Genomic DNA, 19,144 nt, shown 5'->3' with positions numbered 1-19,144 from the left:
GAACCACGGTTGTTAAAGAGCCAGGAACTCATAAATTCTATTGGGTTCCTTGCAGGACGGAACCTTTTGTCTCGCACAATTTAAATTCGGCGCAAGCTGCGTATTGTTTCAATGAAAATAAATGTTCTTGGACCGTATTGTAATTGATCATGAAAAAAGGTTCCTGGACCGAATTTAAATTGATGCATGCGGTTTTCAGCAAAATGAATTCCCTTCTTCAACATGTAAAACTTAACACCTGGTTAAATCATATCCAAATTAAGAAGATATAGTATTAATCAATTCATTATTGCTCAAAATATCCATTTGAGGTATTTTAACACATTAAAGCTTGCTTGTCCACGTATATGAAACGGACCCGTAGCCAGGCAGGGGCCAGGGAGACTGAGCCCCTCCCTGGCACTGCCGTCAGCCCCCTTGACATTAGGTAAAATAAATTTGTATATTTTTTTTGCAGTGAAGAGTGAAAATGTAGACAGCACATATTATTTGCTCACACCTTTGGTTGGTTGGTTGGTTGATTTGGTGTTTTAAGTCCACTTTATGCACAGTAAGGCTAATCGGGACTGGACCTACAGTTTAAAGTGGGATCCGAACCACTTGTACCTCCACCGGGTATCGAACCCGGGACCCCTTGATTACAAGGCGACGACGCAACCACTGCGCCATCGGGGAGGCCACTCACACCTTTGGTGAAGGATAAATTCACATACATGAACAGCAGCTATTACATTATTTATCTGTACCTTTGCTGCCACTGTTGCAACCTCCCTTTTAGACAGAAATCAGCTCTTTGACGTCATCATGCAAATTCCCTCCGCATCTGCGTCAAAGGTCAACAGACCTCAAGTTTTCTGAACGAAGGGGAGTTTCATTGCTTCGGCCAGGGGTGGAATGTACTGTAGGCACTATGATTGAATATTGTACATTTTTTGTGTGATTATAAATATCTGTATCATCAAAAGTAGTATGGATTGTGTAGTAAGGGATGATTTCAATAGCAGTCAATTAACAATTCAAGCGAAGTTTTTTGTATATTTCTAAAGTTTATGTAACTTTATAACCCCCCCACACACACGCACATAATTTACCTTCATTTAAACTGTTAAACTTTTGAAAATGGAACTTTGCTTACAAAGCCCCCCCTGATAACCTGTGAGCCCCCCCTGGAGATCAGTTCTAGCTACGGGCCTGAGATGAAATCAGATATAAATTTGCTGCCTCAAATTCAATAGGGTGCTTTTCATACATGTTAGTGCTATTCTACAAGTCCATATTATTTTTTAAAGATTATACAATAATCAAGGTTGTGTCAATATTCACGTATGAGAAAAAGGCTGCTACAATGCTAAAGCCAACTATTTATGATGAAATTGTGAAGTATAATCTTTTAAGACATCAATATATGTCCACATATGAAGCCATTCAAAAATACTACATTTGTACTTATCCTTATTCCATCACCAGACCTTTTTCTTCTCTTTGTAAATAGATATTTGGTTTTAGCTTTTCAGCTATGCACCAGTTACATTTGTTTTACATTTCATAATTTTGCAATTTCATAATTTTATAATACAATATTTTCTCTCACAATATAGTTGGTAAGTACATATATTAATATCTTAGTCGGGTTCCTCAAAAGTGTTGACAAGGCGTATGAGCCATTATATCCTGCTTCTTTTAGATCTCTTAAGAACGCGTAGTTACATTAAGATGACATTCAAATCTAATATGATCAGGTGTTCCTTCAGTTGCACCACACTGACAGATTTGGGATTGCACAATCTTCCTAGTGGACATGTCTTCAGGGGCTAGGATGTAATTTAGCCGACATCTAAGAAGGCTTGTTAAAGAGTTTCTTGAAAGGTTAATGTCTTGATACCAAGGTTCTTTAGGTATAAGTGGTTGAATTGAATAATATTTTTCCCCATTAGTGTTCCCTGTAATTGACCATTGTTTCTGCCAACTTTTCAACAATTCTGTTTTAGCATGCGACTCGAGCGCTTTTGCAGAAAATTTAATCCGAAGCGATCGGTGACTTGATTCTTCAGCTGCGTACGTGGCTAATGCGTCTGCAATGTGGTTTCCTTCTATGGATGTGTGCCCAGGAGTCCAGACAAAAGAAATACTGTAACCTGAGTTCGTTAGTTTGATACAAAATTTTTATGTTAACACTGTACCAGTCTACATAGTAATCAGCTGTTATCGACCCCAGGGAGTGTAAGACTGACGCTGAATCAATGGCGATCACCACCCTCTTGAGGTTTCTCTCCAGGCCGACGAAAGCAGGCATGGAAGACCAAAGACAGCAACGGAAAATGTCCTTCTGAATTTCTTGATAAGTTTGGCCACGGTGTCATGGATTATCTGCGTTCTGTGGGTTGCATTGAATGTACGTGCTACATGTGGTAACATTCCCAGCCAACAGAATGATGTCAAACCGTTCTTCCTTCGTTAGTGGCATCTCTTTTTCATTGGTTCACCTGCCTGAAAAGGAAAAATAAACATGTCACCGTTTTCACCATTTGTACGGAGACTTATGACTCACCCTGTATAACACATGTAAATCTTCAAATATGTAATTTATTACAAGTTACGTATGATCAGTGGCGTACACCCCCGGAACCAGGCACGTATCCAGAGGGGGGGCTTAGGGGGCTCGAGCCCCCCCCGAAAGTTTTAGGTTTACACTAGATAAAAAGAGGTTTTTGATTTCTTGTGGTGTGAAATAAAAAAATATGACAATAATTTAAGGAGAGAAATAATTATCGAGGCAAGACGGAGAATGTTCCGTAACCCTGTTATTGATAATAACACATATCCAAGATGGGGCACAGGGGGCTAGACCCTCTACCCAGGAAATTTTTCAGTTTACGTTAGATAAAGTTAGGTTTTTGACTTCTTAAATAATGTGAAAATAATGTAAGGAGAGAAATAATTATCGAAGCAAGACGGAGCATGTTTTATACCCCTGTTATAGTTAATGGCTCGAGGCCCCCCCCCCCCTCCCTCAGGAAATTTTTCAATTTACACTAGATGAAATTCGATTTTTGGCGTCTTGAATAATGTGAAGATAATAAATTTATAAATCTGAGAGAAATAATTATAGAGATAAGACGGAGAGTATTCTATAACCCTATTATTGTCAATAGCACGTTCCAAGGTGGGAATCAGGAGGCTCGAGCCCCCCTTCAGGATTTTTTTCTGTTTACACTAGATAAAACTAGGATTTTTTCTTCTTGAATAATGTGATGATAATTTGGGAGAAATTATTATCGAGACAAGATGGAGAATGTTCTATAACACTGTTATTGTTAATAGCACGTATCCAAGCTGGGGTTGAGGTGGCTCGAGCCCCCCCCTCCAGGAATTTTTTTATTTTACACTAGATAAAATCAGGTTTTTGGCTTTTTGAATAATGTGACGATGATTTAAGGAGATAGACAATTATCGAGGCAAGACGGAGAATGTTCTATAACCCTGTTGTTGATAATATTGCACGTACACTTTTCTTGTGCTTTCGGTGTTCTCGCAGCGTACTTGAGCACTATGTAGATACTTGTCAGCATTTGGAAGCTGCAAAGGTAGCGCCACACTTAGGGCGATTCGTTGTAATTTCTAATCTCTGGAAGGCGGGGGGGGGGGGGGGGGGTACGTTCTTGAATGAGAGAAGGAGTCAACTACTGGCGATATTAACGAATCGTTTTATCTGCGGAACGTTCTAGAATATAATGAGGATATAAATACGCGGATTCAATTTTTCGGTTGATCTGTACAAAGAATCGGTTAATGAGATTTCAGAGGTAAGTGTGACAATTCATACAGTCGTTGGTGATCAGATCAGTCAGCGTCCTCTGATTGCTTTATAAGATATAGTGATTCGAAAATGAAGACATTGAAGACAGCAGAATTTCCGGGGCCTCAGTGTAGTGCTAGTTCGGTTCGAGGGCCGAAGAGATCAAAGGTCTCTCTCTAAAGTGAATATTTCAGCAGTACCGGATATTGGAGTGGTTTATTAAAACAGAAATAAGCTGCATAGATCAACTGAAAATTAAAGTTTTGAGTGATGATTTGGTTTTGCCAGAACTAAATTTCGTATTTGCAGTCCGAGAATTTCATGGTATATAAAATACTTTTGTTTAAGCCTACTGGGTTCGAAACACATTCAAACACTTAACTACCATAAAGAGACAGCCGAAAATTTTATGAATGTCGAGAAGAGAAAGCAAGAAGATGTTGCATATGTAGACATTTTAGGCGGAAATTGCAGGCTCTACCAGGACCCAAATCAGGGCTCTACCAACTGAGCCACCTAGCCATCCTTGACTTCAACCGATTTTTCGTTAAAATGTCTACATAGTACATGTCCTGTGTATATCAAATCGTAAGGTGTTGCCTGTATAGTGAACAAGCACAGAAAATATAGGAGAGAGAAGAAAACTGAGGAGCATTATCACCGGTTGAGGATAATTTTTTCTGTGGTCAACAAGAGCTACTACTTCGAGGTGACAATGACAGTGGCCTAATAAGGGAGATTTCACACCCTGTCGCCTGAGGATTTCACAAATCGAAATTAGGTTTGTGCGGCCTTTTGTGTCGCTACGGTGTGAAACGTTGCTGTTGATTGGCCCATTCCAATCGACATGTATCGCGTGTCCCTTCGGTCTGAAACCTTCCTAAGTCTTGAAAATCCAAGTCACAAGAATGGAAAATTAGGGTCTTGTTATGGTTAGGTGTGAAGGCAGGCAGACGACATCACCCTAAAGGATCATATCCAAACCTGCAGGAAGAACGCATCTTATTTCAATCTCCAATACGATGATAAAAACTTCTGGTGAGTTGATTTTAAAAAATGTCCAAGATAAAGAGAGGCGTGCCCAGGATTTTCGGAAGGGAGAGGGGGAATACTGGGTCAAATGGGGTTATTACCTCACCAAACCTCCCTTGGGCACGTCACTGGAGATAAATGAATAAGCATTTCATCATACTGGGAGACGAAACATTAGATGTGTTGGGAACGGAAGGGTTTTCACTGTTCATTAATTGTTTCGTGATCCACCTGTATTCGAGAAGACTTCCTTTGTTTCGTGCCGATATATGACAAGACAGCGGAAGCTGTGACAGACATTTTTGAACACTTGTGAGTGCTAAGACCTGAATCTGAACAATTTGGTGGGTTTCGGCTTTTATAAGAGCTGAAAAAATGTGAGGACAAGACACGTTAGTGGTGTTCAGGCTCGAATCAGAGAGAAATATTCGAGAGCTGTCTGCGTCCAGTTCGCAGCCCACAATTTGAATCTCGCGTTGTCGAGTGGATTGTCCATCCCGTGCATGTGTAACAGCTTCGTAAAAACACTCAAAGACACCATAGATGTTTTTATGTCTGATGAGATGAAATGGACAAACACACATACTGAGATGGTTCCGGCACACAATATTAATGCATGGAAACAGAGGAGTCGAGTGGTAAAAAATGTTCCGATTTCACGTTCTGATTAAAATGACAGCCTTACAGTGGCAACGATTTAAGAGATAGTTGTTCCCCATTTTTTATTTTTTTGCCTCAACATTATGACCTCTTAATGTTAAGCCTTGGCTACCAAGAGAAAGTAAACTTTCCTTGCAACGCCCTCCGCCCCCCCCCCCCTTTTGGAACCCAATTGCCACCTCTGGTCTTAAACACACAATTGTGAGGTTCTTACTATACCCCTTAAAAAAATGGTGTTGAGCCCCCCCCGAAAGGAATTCCTGGATACGTGCCTGCCCGGAACCCCGCGATGCGGAGGGGGCGCAGTAAGAATGATCAATTAGTAGGGACATTGAATTTTCGCGATGCGCGAAATCGCGAAATGTGTAAAAATATATGCAATTTGGAACATTCTGCACGTAACTACACCCCCAATGATGAAAAATGCATGAGTTTCATTCGCGAAGTAATGCGAAATGTGTGCTTTTCCACGAAATGAACGCTTTTTCGCGAAATAACCGTGAAATATCATCAAATTAAGTAGAAAACACGCAAAAACCGGCAATCGAGGTTGTGCGCGCAAACTGTCGATTTCTAACGAAACGTTTGTCTAAAGTTTCCTACCACTTGCAGCTGAAGAACGTTTTATCTTCGATCACATCAGGAAGACGCCGCAAATTGGGATCTCCCATGTACATAATCTCAGTTCGAAAACTTCGCTTCCTGTGAAGCTGCATTCCTTTCTTCCCCCGAATGTCTACTCAACTTCCAGTTTCAGTGAACTTGCTAGCTGTAGCAGCGATAAGATTAGTCTATTCCCGCACATCAAGGGGAACAATGGTGTCATTGGTGTTCAGTCATGAATGAATTTTGTTTATCATCATGTAATTTTCAACATGTGTTTGTGTATGTGCAGTAGTGATTATTTTATTTGTTGGACAGCAAGGATATCCTTTAAATACATACAATGAATAAATCACTTGAGATATGCAATTTAGAAATGAAGTGATTTTGTGTTCCTGTTTTCTTTTTGGTCGGACAGCTAAGTACTTGTGTATGTGTACAGTATATAAAAATGAAGTAGTTTAACAATTTATATCTCTTTTGTATGTTGTTTCCTCTCATAACGAAAAAATGTGTGCCAATTTTCTTTTTTTTCCACCGCTGGTATATACCGCTGATCTAACATTTTATTTACCGCTCTCCTCAGTTTTTATTTACCATAAATTTGTCTCCCTATCAATTAGGGAAGACCGATAATTTATAAACGTTTTCCTTTCGGCGTTAAATATATTTTGAACCAAACATATATTTTTATGCCCCTACAACTGAAAATACAAAACACTAGAAAAGTAGGAAGTGAATTACAAGATTAGAAGAAAAACCTTCATCTGGCAAAGGTGACTTTCACCCCTCCCCTCCCCTACTTACCTCCCTCGTTTTTCATCGCAAGGTTTGGTGAAACTGTGTGTGCTGCTCCCGGTCCCGGGTTCGATACCCGGTGGAGGCACATAGTGGTTCAGATCTTACTTCAAACTGTATATTCAGTCCCGATTAGCCTTTCTGCGCATAAAGTGGACTTCTTTTGTAGTTGTTAACCCGCTACTAATTTCTGGGAGAAGTATGAAGAAGATGTATCTTGCACTACAGCTAAAGAAATTATGTCTTCTTGGAATGTAGTGTCAACTGTCAACTGAAATCAAAAGAAGAAACCTGTCGAACATCAGCGAAGTTGCAGAATTCCTCGTGATAATAACAAAATTGTCGCTAGTAGCATTCCTCACGTATGCACTGCTTATATAAGCTGTATTTGACCTGTGACGTCACCAGTTAAGAGGTCGTATTCAAGTTAAAATTGATCAAAAATTACTTGAGAAGCACAATGTCAACAGTGAAATTGAGTAAAGTAAAAGTAAAGTGCTCCCCTGTGCATAGCACCACGCCATGAAGGCGTATAGGGGTTGTGGGGGTAACGCCCCACACTTTCTTGATCCGGTCATGAGTGGGGGTGATGTGATCAGCAAAACGCACCTGACCGCCTTTACCCCCCAGGGTTTCCCCCAGGTACCCATGTTATTCGACGCTGGGGGTGGCGCCGGGGCCGCTTCCATCGTTAGAAAAGTTCCCGGATTTGAACCGGCCGGGGATCGAACCCGGGACCTTGAGCATGGTAGTCAGACGCGTTACCGGCTGAGCCACCGCGGCCACTGTGAAATTGAGTGGGATTGCTAATTTAATAATATCTTCAGTTTTGTAGTAACAGTGTAAATTTGTAGTTTGTCTGTTGTCTCAACCTCTCGTACCAGATTTTACATTGATTCAAATTACATGTATGTATGTACATAATATAAATGTAGGAGTGCATTAATATTTTAGGAAACAAGCTTTTTTTGTTAAATGAATAGGGGCTGGGCGCACATCTGAAAGTTGCGGCGGCGTAAGGCGTGTTAGTTATGCTACTGCGTATGATCATTGTTTGTATGTCTGTTTACAAGAAAATTTCCACTGAAAGTTACTTTAAAATTATAAAGTAACATAACATAACATAACCCACAGCGCTACAGCCCTTTGAAGGGCCTTGGCTTACCTACCGACTGCTGGTCTCCCTCCCTCCTGTTCCGCCGTCACCTGTTATAGCGTGGAGGTCTCAGACCAGTGTTGGGGTGACGGGTGATCAGCCCGACGAACCCCCAGCCGTTGTTGTAGGTCTTCTTGACCGGGTTACGCTCACTCACTCACTCACCCTATCAACTAAAATTTTGCACTTTTGCTACGCAACAATACATACACACTTAACCATTATCTTCAATACTTTTACAAGCAATAATTTCTTCTTCCACCAATACCTTAACCCAACCTTCCATACCTATCCTGAAGCATCCCAGGACCTTCCTGGAGCTTCCAGAATAGTTCCTTCTTATTGAACTCATTCCAATATACCTCTTCCTCGTAACTATAACCACATACTACTAATAAATCAAACGTTACCTTATTTTCTACATAACTTTCATATATTCTAAATTCTATTTACGTGCATTTTTACACTACACTTATATCATGCCAAATGCTTAACCAGTTTATACTTAATGTAATATATATTTGTAAACCGGGGCTGTCCAGGACTGCCGAACAGTCCCGGTACGTGATCCTGCAAAATGTCTGCACTGTAGAATCAAGACAACTTGTAAGATTTAAACAATAAAGAAAAGAAGAAAGGAGAACCGACATTCATGTAAATGACGTCCTGGTTTTTACACACAGAACTCAAAGTGTGTCAATTGACACACAAAAGTGCATATATTTTTTTACTCCAATGACACATTAAAAATGCATCAAACCGAAAGATCCACCTAAATGCATCAAAATAAATGTCAAATGATTCACTAAAATGCATCGAACTGAAAGATGCACCTAAATGCATCACAATAAATGTCAAATGACACATTAAAGTGGATATTTCGTTTGCTGTACCAAAACGTGTCGTTGGAGTAAAAAAATTGATGCACTTTTAGTGTGAACAGTGACACGTTCAAATGCGTCTTCTTCTTTTTTTTATCTATCTTGCTCATGGGGTTTGCATACCTGCAAGGGAAAAGTTCGAATACATTTCTCCACTGTAAAAAATATTGCACTTTACAAACACTTTCTTGAAGCACTTCAAATTTAATGTGCTTCGAAGTGTTGAAATTGCTGAAAAAGTGATAGAAAGGAGTATTGTCAATATTAAATATTCTGCAAGTGTGTAAAGTGCATTCTAGAAAAAAATATTAATTATTTTTGATCATTTATAGTATATTTCACACATTTAGAACATGCCGAAAACACTTCTTAGCACACAATGAACAAATTCCTTATTACTGGAAATTTTTAGATGGAGGTATGCTTAGTGTAAATTTCTCTAGTGCAAGGGAATGGACATTTCCACTTTGACATGAAAAACGTTTTAAATCCATTCATTTTACAGATAATGACACAAACATGAGATGTGCAAAATATCTCGGCGATATTTGTTTCGGTTCTTGAGAAACACGCCTTCAAACACCGCTGAAATTCACCTCCTACGTCACGGATTTGAAAACGTCCTCTCCACAGACAGGAGGTCCTCTGACGTCATCACTTAGAAATGCGTGCAGGCGGGGCTTCTGCTCGTCCCGTCAACTTAGCTTGAGCAGCGGAAGCGACAGAAAATTCACTTGTTACTGTGTAAAACAAGTATCTTACAACTTCCAGTGCAAAACTCTGTGCTCCATTTCTTGGAGATGAATTATGCCCTAGCAGTATAATAGTATTTACTATAATTCAGCCACTCGGTAGAGGGTTTTCCCATTAGGGTGACAAAGCAAACCTTGCAACAGTCAATGGCTGGACACGTGAACAGCCTTGTTCATTGCGAATACATAGGTTAGTTCTGACTGGCAAGAACTTAATGTTATAGGAATGTCTTTTCTGGAATTACAATTATTTTCGTCATAATATTTTCTTCACAAATTTTAAGATAATAATTTTAGAACACACTGGTTTACACGTCAATTTCTGCAATATAAGAGGTGATACGGTATAAAAAGGTACGGTAAGTTTTTAAATTTCCTGCAGTAAATGACAGTTTTCTTCAGTTAATATATATTGCAAATTTTTGTATTTAGCCTACTTTTACGTCGTTTTTCCGTTCACTTTGTTTAACCGCAACGATGAGAACGCATGGTTAATTTATTATGTATCATCTCTAACATCACATTTCTTCCCACTTTTGGCTAATTGCTACAATGAAGATGAATAACTACAAGCAGTATTCGAAGTCGGGGTGCAGGAGTACACCCCCCACACACACACACTACCACCACCAACTGCACAATCTAAGTATCACCCAACCAGCCACGATAAGATAGGAACTTTTTCTTCTGTCCCATCTCATTTCGAAAACATTCACTTGTCCCATCTCCTTTTATGAGACGAGACGGAACATGCCTCGTCTCGTGAACAACACTAACATTAACAATAGAAGCATCCCCCTAACTGTCCCCAAAGTCTCGAGCACACATCCTCCCATGTAACAATTTCCAGTTCAATGAAATGTCACTCACAAGGAAACAGTCATGCCCAGGCCGAGTTAAACCTGGAACATGCGACTTCCTCAGATAAATCATGAATTTTGTGTATAATAATTACAACGCCAATTCATTCCTGGTAATTCTGAACCTGCAGTTTGGTTTGCATATATAAGCAGGATAATATTTAGTTTTTGAGGGCTGTACCGTCGAAACGAGGAACAAAAAAAAATATTAAGAAAGTTTTTTTTTTTTGTATTTATAGTGATAAGCCTTTGCATACGTTGTTAATTCTATATTTTTCTAGACTTGAGACGAGAACGAGAATTGCCCTCCAAAACCCGAGACGGATGTTTATAAATTGAGACGAGACTGTCAATGAGACATTTACAAATAAACACGAGACAGACATTTACTATTCTCAACGAAAACGAGACCAAGGCTGACATGTCTCGTCTCGATAGGATCCTTAGTGGTGAAGTTGTGAACCAACCAATTAATGCGTTCGGGGTAACGAGATGAGGCGGCTTTTTTCGCAGTACAAAATTCAAAATAATTATATCGCACCATTTCAGTATGGGATATTGTTATACACATGGGCGTATATATTGTTCACAGGGGGGAGGGATGGATCAACTTTTGGTATGATTAGGGTTGCTTTATTTCGTAAGTGAAAATCCAGGACACTGCTGGCCGGAAGCTTGTTGGGGAGCAGGGGATAGGGGTGCTGGACCCGACAAAGTTGTGTGTATGTAGTCACACTACTTATTAGTATTGATACCAGTGGCGATTTCTCTGGGTGTGTAAGTCGTGTGTCAACGGCCAAAGGAAAATGTAATAAAGAAGAAAGTATCTGTACTTTTATAAATTACGATTTTGAGCGTTTATCTTTAATTGTCAGTTTCGAGCGCCCGGTAGTTTTCGAACGCGGCGCAGCTCACAGTGGTTGTCAGGCAGGCAGATCGGTCCCGGACTAGTGATGGGTCGTTCGTGAACGAGTCGTTCCTTTTGAACGACTCCCTCTTGGGAACTGTGAACTGCTCGCTCCTTCGGAGTCGTGAGCTTTGAGTGTACGTTGTCAACCGCTCCTGCAGTTCCAGCTCCGTCGATGACTCAAGCTAACTCCAGCAAGTCCTCCCCCACCCCCCTCACTTCAGCTGCACGAAACCAACATCGAGAGGAGTTGATCGTTCCTTTGAATGGCTGCTTGAGTGAGCGAGCTCCGGTGGTGAACTGCCTCCCGAAAAGGAACTGCCATGACAAGTGGTAGTTCCTCAGGAGTCGTGAGCTTTGCTTGTATGCTGCCAACGCTCCCAGTCGATGACTCACTCCTACCTCCTACGAACCTGCGCGAGAGAGGGAGAGGGGGAGAGAAAGAGAGAGCGAGCGAGGTCCCGTCTTTTGTTGCTGGTTGTTGATAGTGGCGGTTTTCCGCTTAGTTATGCGTGCAACTCTGTTTACAACAGCAATGCTGCAGTAGTTCAACAATGAGGGAGGGATGATGATTTAAGAGGTTCTTCAGTTACCAATTTGGTTTTCCTGATTTTTTAAAAAGTACTTTTAGTTGAAACTTTTGAATTTCTCAAAATTTCGGGAGGGAACTGCAGCCCCATGAGTCCCCCTCGACCCAATCACCCATTCAATATTACATAAATTCTGAATTCAACCTAAATTTCAGGATCTTACTAACATTCTGTAGATACTCTTGTGAGGATATCAGTAAAACACATAATGTTCGTTCACTTCCAATCAATATATAATTCACTATTTGATATCGCTGTGTAGACAACAATGAAATTAATATAAACTATAAAGGATGGATAATATTGAGTAATCGGAACTCGACGTAGCTCATCGTCCCCCCCCCCTCGAGAGAATCCACTCCCAAAAAGGCCAAGCACGGCGAAGCCGGTTGCCTAGGGGTAGCAAGCGAAAGCGTGGGTCTCCGCCTCCCTGCCTCTGCCTGAAATGCGAGCGAGCGAAGGGTGCATGTTGACAGTAAAAGATGTCCTGTACGACTGGACAAAAAAAAAATCAGACTCTCAGACGTTTGGCAACACCGCTTTCGCACCCCCCCCCCCTTTCACACTAGCACAAGTGGAGACGAAAAGTCTGGGGTTCCTCAAGTCCAAACTCTAGCCGGAGTCACTTTAGTAGCTGTTTTGTGTTCTTCCATCCTTGCGCGAAGGCGGATTCCTCCCCTCTAATTCTTTCCATCCCCTCCCCCGCCCAACGAAACCAACTTGGAGCTGTGTTGGTATGGTAGCTCCTGTGAACGACTCTTTCAACGAGCAAGCTCCAATGAACTGCCTTTCTAAAAGGAACTGCCTCGTCGTTCCTTTGAACGACTCCTGGTGAACGACTCCTTTCGGTGAGCGAGCTCCGGTGAACTGCCTCCCGAAAAGGAACTGCCATGACCCAGCACTATCCCGGACTGCCAAGACGTTGGAGAGGAAATACAACGTCTTACCACTGCCAAAACATAGGATGACCGCGCATGCGCACCCTGCCACCCACCACCATGGTTAGCTTCTCAAGGCGTTGTATTTGTTCCCAACGATTTGGCTTTCATTCGCCCCGCGTTGTTTTGCTCCTGATTGTTGTGCATTCTTTTTTAAACGTTTGGTGTGAAGTGATGTGATTATTTTAAGATGGAGAATAGTGAAAGTGTTGTGCAAAAGTATTAAAATAATTCATTATCTTCGCTTTCGTATTCAGAGAAGAAACAAGTGATTGACAATGGTCGACCATGTCCGAATCTCACGATGTCAACATGTGTTAAACGAAAAAGTGGTGCTGGAAAAGATTTTGAAAGACATTTTCGAAAAGAACTCTATGAAATTTCAGACTGGCTTTGCGGGTGTGATGTGAATAAATTTTACTGTTGGACATGTTTATTATTCTCGACTAAGAAAGGTGTTTGGAATTATCAAGGGTATGAGGATTTGAATCATCCAATACTGTAGTGAAAAAAACACAGTGAGTCTGAAATAATAAAGAGGCTGATTAACGCCGTCTGCTATTTAGCAAAGGAAGAACTGCCATTACGAGGCCATGAGGAAAATGCAGCCTCTCTCAATAAGGGCAATTACATGGAATTCCTTATTGCAAGTGCCGAATTTGATCCCTCATTAAAAGAACGTTTATTAAATTCTACAGTTTTTCGCGTACTTCCGCAGGCATTCTAAATGATTTAATAAATTCAGTTTCAGTTTTAAAACACAGACTTTGTGGCTATCACAGGTCGATGAAACATCAGACATTGCATCAACCGTGTTACGTTTAGACTGTAACAAAGAGCTTAAGGTGTTCTTTTGAGTTCTTAAATCACTGTACGTTTTTCTCTCATTCTCCAAAGAGGTTACACGAACTTTCTGCTTTCATGTCCAGAAAGCTCCCGTCATTAGTTCCTACCAAATGGAATTTCACCTCTAGGCTAGTGTGGACTGTCAATGACAACAGAGAAGCACTGCTTATGTTTTTTGAACATGTTAGTGACAGTGAAGACTTCGATCATTTGACTATAATGACTTCAAGAGGATTTTCTAGCTTCCTGAAGGATTTCGAAAATATATTTTTAATAAAGGCTTTATCCAACTTGCTTGCCTATTCAGACGTATTATTCAGTATATTGCAGTCTAAAAATGTTGATATTTTGTATTGCAGTAATAAAATAACTGACCTCTGGGGTGATGGGTGTTCCACCAACCCCTCTGGTTTCAAAATCGTGCTTTAATTGTATGGCGAAGTATTGAACATTAATTTTCTCTTTTAAACAGTCCTTGCTTCTCCTAACCCTTCAAATATATTAATATTTTAAATGAAGTATTTATTTCATTTAAAATAATATATGTAATTTAATGTTTTTCTAAATATTTCTAAATTTACACCAAAAATGTTCGGAGAAAATTTGTAATATTGGTTCACAGAAATGAGAGGGTTAACATTCCTTCTTTGCCAACGCCTGAAGTTCAGGGTCAGGAGACGCCACTGATTGATACTTTTCTGTTCATCTTGTGTCATATGTTTTTAAGAACCAAATTTCTTTAATATGATTCGAGGGGGAGAAAATAACTGATTTGACAGTCTCAATGTAGTTTCTTATCGCAGAAATTCCGAAACTATCAGGAAATTGCAGATATTGGTCTGCAGTCCCATCTGGTGTGTGGAATTACGAAATTTCCTTCCCATCCGTATCCCGTCCTATACGTCTCTAATTTAAGAGAATGAAATAAGTCCGAAGGAATTTTTTTTATGAACAAGCGGGTAGAAAAAGGAAACTGGTAATTTTAGTGAACAAAAAAAAAAGAGGGGGGTTCGGACCCGTTGAATGCCCTTTATATACGCCCATGGTTATACACATTATTTCCTTGTAATAATTATACATAAACTAAGTATAGATATGTACTGTGCAACTAATGTAATCTTCTCAGTGTATTTTCTCTTATCTGCACAAAAATATTTGATCATAATTTGCGCAACAGAAATGGAACACAAACTGAAATTGCATTATGGAAATGAAAGTTAAATAGGCTTTATAAATAAAGTGAAGAATGTGAAAATTCATATTTTGCACTACATAGGTTACGGTAAATATCGATAAATATAAGTTTAAAAAATATTTTTGAGTGTCTGGTCAGCAACCAATTTTATAAGCAATATTTTTCGCATGGCCTGAGAACACACACACAGCTGAACCCTTTCATTTATTTTGCACGTAAGCAGCAGGGATATTTCATAGAAGAATTATCATTACAAAGCATAGGGATAGATATTAGAGTATTTTAAGAGTTTAGGCAGATTAACAATTCACGGCAACCTACAACAATTCCACCTGTATTGTGTGATATATGGTTCTGCCCTAATATAATTGAACGTGCTCTTTCGATAATAGTTACACATTTCTGTCTTGCAACACACAACCTCGACTCGACACGATATGTTCATTTCCTTGCCCCTTTTCTGTATTTGTTTCCTTTCTCCTATCGCTCCTTCTTCCATTATTTAAATCGGTACAGATTTGTAAAACTGCTGCACGTGTTCGCTCATCGTGGGCTACCCATCCGGAACTGAACGCTCGAAGCAGACGACAAGCGAGCTCTCCCTAAGGAGTGACGTAGTAACATGGCGGCGGCGTGTTTTCAGCGCAAAAGTAGCCTCGCAACTTTGGAAGTCTCGTTTCTGCTTTAAACTGGACGCTGAGAAACGCGAGAACTTGCAGGGGTCATTTTTCCAGGGTGTAGTTTTTAAAATTGTTGTAAAAAAAAATTGAGTGGAAATGTCCATTAGTGTGTTAAGCTACACTTAACTAAATATTGGGCTTTTCTTGTTCACATTTTTGCACATATAAACACACTCTTCTGTTTCAAACTGGCATGGCCTTGTGAGTTCATGGTTATATGTGCAAATATTGAATTGAATATTGAATACATAAAAATAACACTTTCAGAACATACTGAAAATAACTTTTGCACAAAATGAGAGATTGTAATCATTTTTAGGCTGAGAAAAAGAAGTAAATTGATTTTCCTTCCCATTTTAATGTACATGTTTATGTCTTACCGTGAACATGCAGATTAACAATCACAGAAAAATCCAAAAAGCAAAAATTTTCAATTATGAACAAGAATTAAGTGATGTAGGTTAGGTTTCCCAAAATTATTATTTCTATTAAATATCATCGTCTTCTGGCTGGAGTTTGATTGTTGGTTTTCAGCAACAAACGGAACATCTGTACGTGGAATCTTATTTCTTTTATTTTCATCGCTAGAAGAAACAAAATGAACAGTATCAATCGTTTTGAAGAACAATATTTTAAACATTACCCTGTATGTAATGTATTATTATCAGATTGTGGAAGCCAATTTACATCAAATGAGTGGAAAGCCTACATGGATTCAAGGAAAATTAAGCATATTACTACCACTACATACAATCCGAAATCAATTATACATAAACTAAGTATAGATATGTACTGTGCAACTAATGTAATCTTCTCAGTGTATTTTCTCTTATCTGCACAAAAATATTTGATCATAATTTGCGCAACAGAAATGGAACACAAACTGAAATTGCATTATGGAAATGAAAGTTAAATAGGCTTTATAAATAAAGTGAAGAATGTGAAAATTCATATTTTGCACTACATAGGTTACGGTAAATATCGATAAATATAAGTTTAAAAACCTACAATCTTTGTTCGTGCACATTCTAAGCAATCTTTCAGGTAATTTCTAATTGATTTTCTCATGTACGGCCAAAAATATACTTCTTCTATTTGGTTAAAAGCTCAACGAGCAGATGAAAAATGCAATAATGTAATTTCTCACCTGGAAGATAGTACAACGGATAAAGACTTTGCAAAGTATCTTCTTCACAACAAAATTCTTTTTTATAAACCCAATTCAGATGAAATTTGTAAACTTGTAGTGCCACGTGAGCTTATACCTTTGGTATTGCACAAAATGCATGATTTAAATGGACATTTTGGTTATCAGAAGGTTTTAACAGCTTGTAGAAGAGCATATTTTTGGCCGTACATGAGAAAATCAATTAGAAATTACCTGAAAGATTGCTTAGAATGTGCACGAACAAAGATTGTAGGTCGGCCGTTGCGGAGAGATGAATATCACGTCGTTTCTCACAAACCACACGATTTCCTCTCTATTGATTTAATCGGAAAATTACCAAGATCACGTACATATGAATATCTCCTCACAATTGTAGACGTTATGTCAAAGTTTGTTATGATTTATCCGTTAAGAAAAGCGACTGCCAGGGAAATTATCAATCGCTTTGAAGAACAATATTTTAAACATTACCCTGTATGCAATGTATTATTATCCAATTTACATCAAATGAGTGGAAAGCCTACATGGATTCAAGGAAAATTAAGCATATTACTACCACTACATACAATCCGAAATCTAATCCTATTGAGAGGTACAATAAGGAGATTGTTAGGTTACTGCGATTATTCTGCAATGATAATCACACCACTTGGTATCCAAAAATAAATTCTATTATTCAGTTATTAAATCATTCATGCTCTTCAGTTACCGGATTATCTCCTAGTGAACTTTTCTTACATGAAGATATGAAGGACTCAATATTTGAAGAAATCGGCTGGCCAGAACAAATTAAATCTTTGCCATGGAAACGCAAATTGTTTTTAGCAGAAATCAGGACTAGACAATCTAGAAGAAGTAGAAAGATTAAGAATGCATTGAACTCGATCAAACTTCAAACAGGAGATTTGGTTATGATAAGAAATAGGCAAGTTAGTTCTAAAATTAACAGCCAGGTTCATAAATTGTTCAACTTGTATATTGGGCCATTCCTTGTCAAGGAAATTAAGGACAATAATGCAATTCTTTACACAATGAACCAGCAATATTATGGCAAGGTGAACTTTTCAAATCTTCGAGTGTTTAACTGTTCGGAAGAAAAGAGGAATCAACTCTTGTCTGAAAATTAAATTTATGAGAGTAGATACTGGAAAAAGGAAACCATTCTGTTTATTATTTTGTACAATTGAATGTTCTATTATGATCTGATTTGTTATTACCTGTTAGGCACAAATCTGTTTATGTGCAAGTTGTTGTCGAATGTCAGATAATATTGTGCAATTGTAACTTTGTAACTTTGTTTTAGTTATGTTGATAACATCTGACTGATTTATAAATGAAAACTCCTCCTCGTTGTTTCGTAGTTTTCATTTTCCCGGAGCAGGGTAATGTTGTGACGGTTCTGTGAATCCGCACAATATAATTATATGTTTATTGAAATTATTAATTTCATATTATAAACATATAATTATATTGTGCGGATTCACAGAACCGTCACAAATTGCATTATGGAAATGAAAGTTAAATAGGCTTTATAAATAAAGTGAAGAATGTGAAAATTCATATTTTGCACTACATAGGTTACGGTAAATATCGATAAATATAAGTTTAAAAAATATTTTTGAGTGTCTGGTCAGCAACCAATTTTATAAGCAATATTTTTCGCATGGCCTGAGAACACACACACAGCTGAACCCTTTCATTTATTTTGCACGTAAGCAGCAGGGATATTTCATAGAAGAATTATCATTACAAAGCATAGGGATAGATATTAGAGTATTTTAAGAGTTTAGGCAGATTAACAATTCACGGCAACCTACAACAATTCCACCTGTATTGTGTGATATATGGTTCTGCCCTAATATAATTGAACGTGCTCTTTCGATAATAGTTACACATTTCTGTCTTGCAACACACAACCTCGACTCGACACGATATGTTCATTTCCTTGCCCCTTTTCTGTATTTGTTTCCTTTCTCCTATCGCTCCTTCTTCCATTATTTAAATCGGTACAGATTTGTAAAACTGCTGCACGTGTTCGCTCATCGTGGGCTACCCATCCGGAACTGAACGCTCGAAGCAGACGACAAGCGAGCTCTCCCTAAGGAGTGACGTAGTAACATGGCGGCGGCGTGTTTTCAGCGCAAAAGTAGCCTCGCAACTTTGGAAGTCTCGTTTCTGCTTTAAACTGGACGCTGAGAAACGCGAGAACTTGCAGGGGTCATTTTTCCAGGGTGTAGTTTTTAAAATTGTTGTAAAAAAAAATTGAGTGGAAATGTCCATTA

Source organism: Lepisma saccharinum, chromosome 29, assembly GCF_977018435.1.
Source record: "Lepisma saccharinum chromosome 29, izLepSacc3.1, whole genome shotgun sequence".
NCBI lineage: Eukaryota > Metazoa > Arthropoda > Insecta > Zygentoma > Lepismatidae > Lepisma > Lepisma saccharinum.
Note: the sequence above shows the minus strand (reverse complement) of the source record.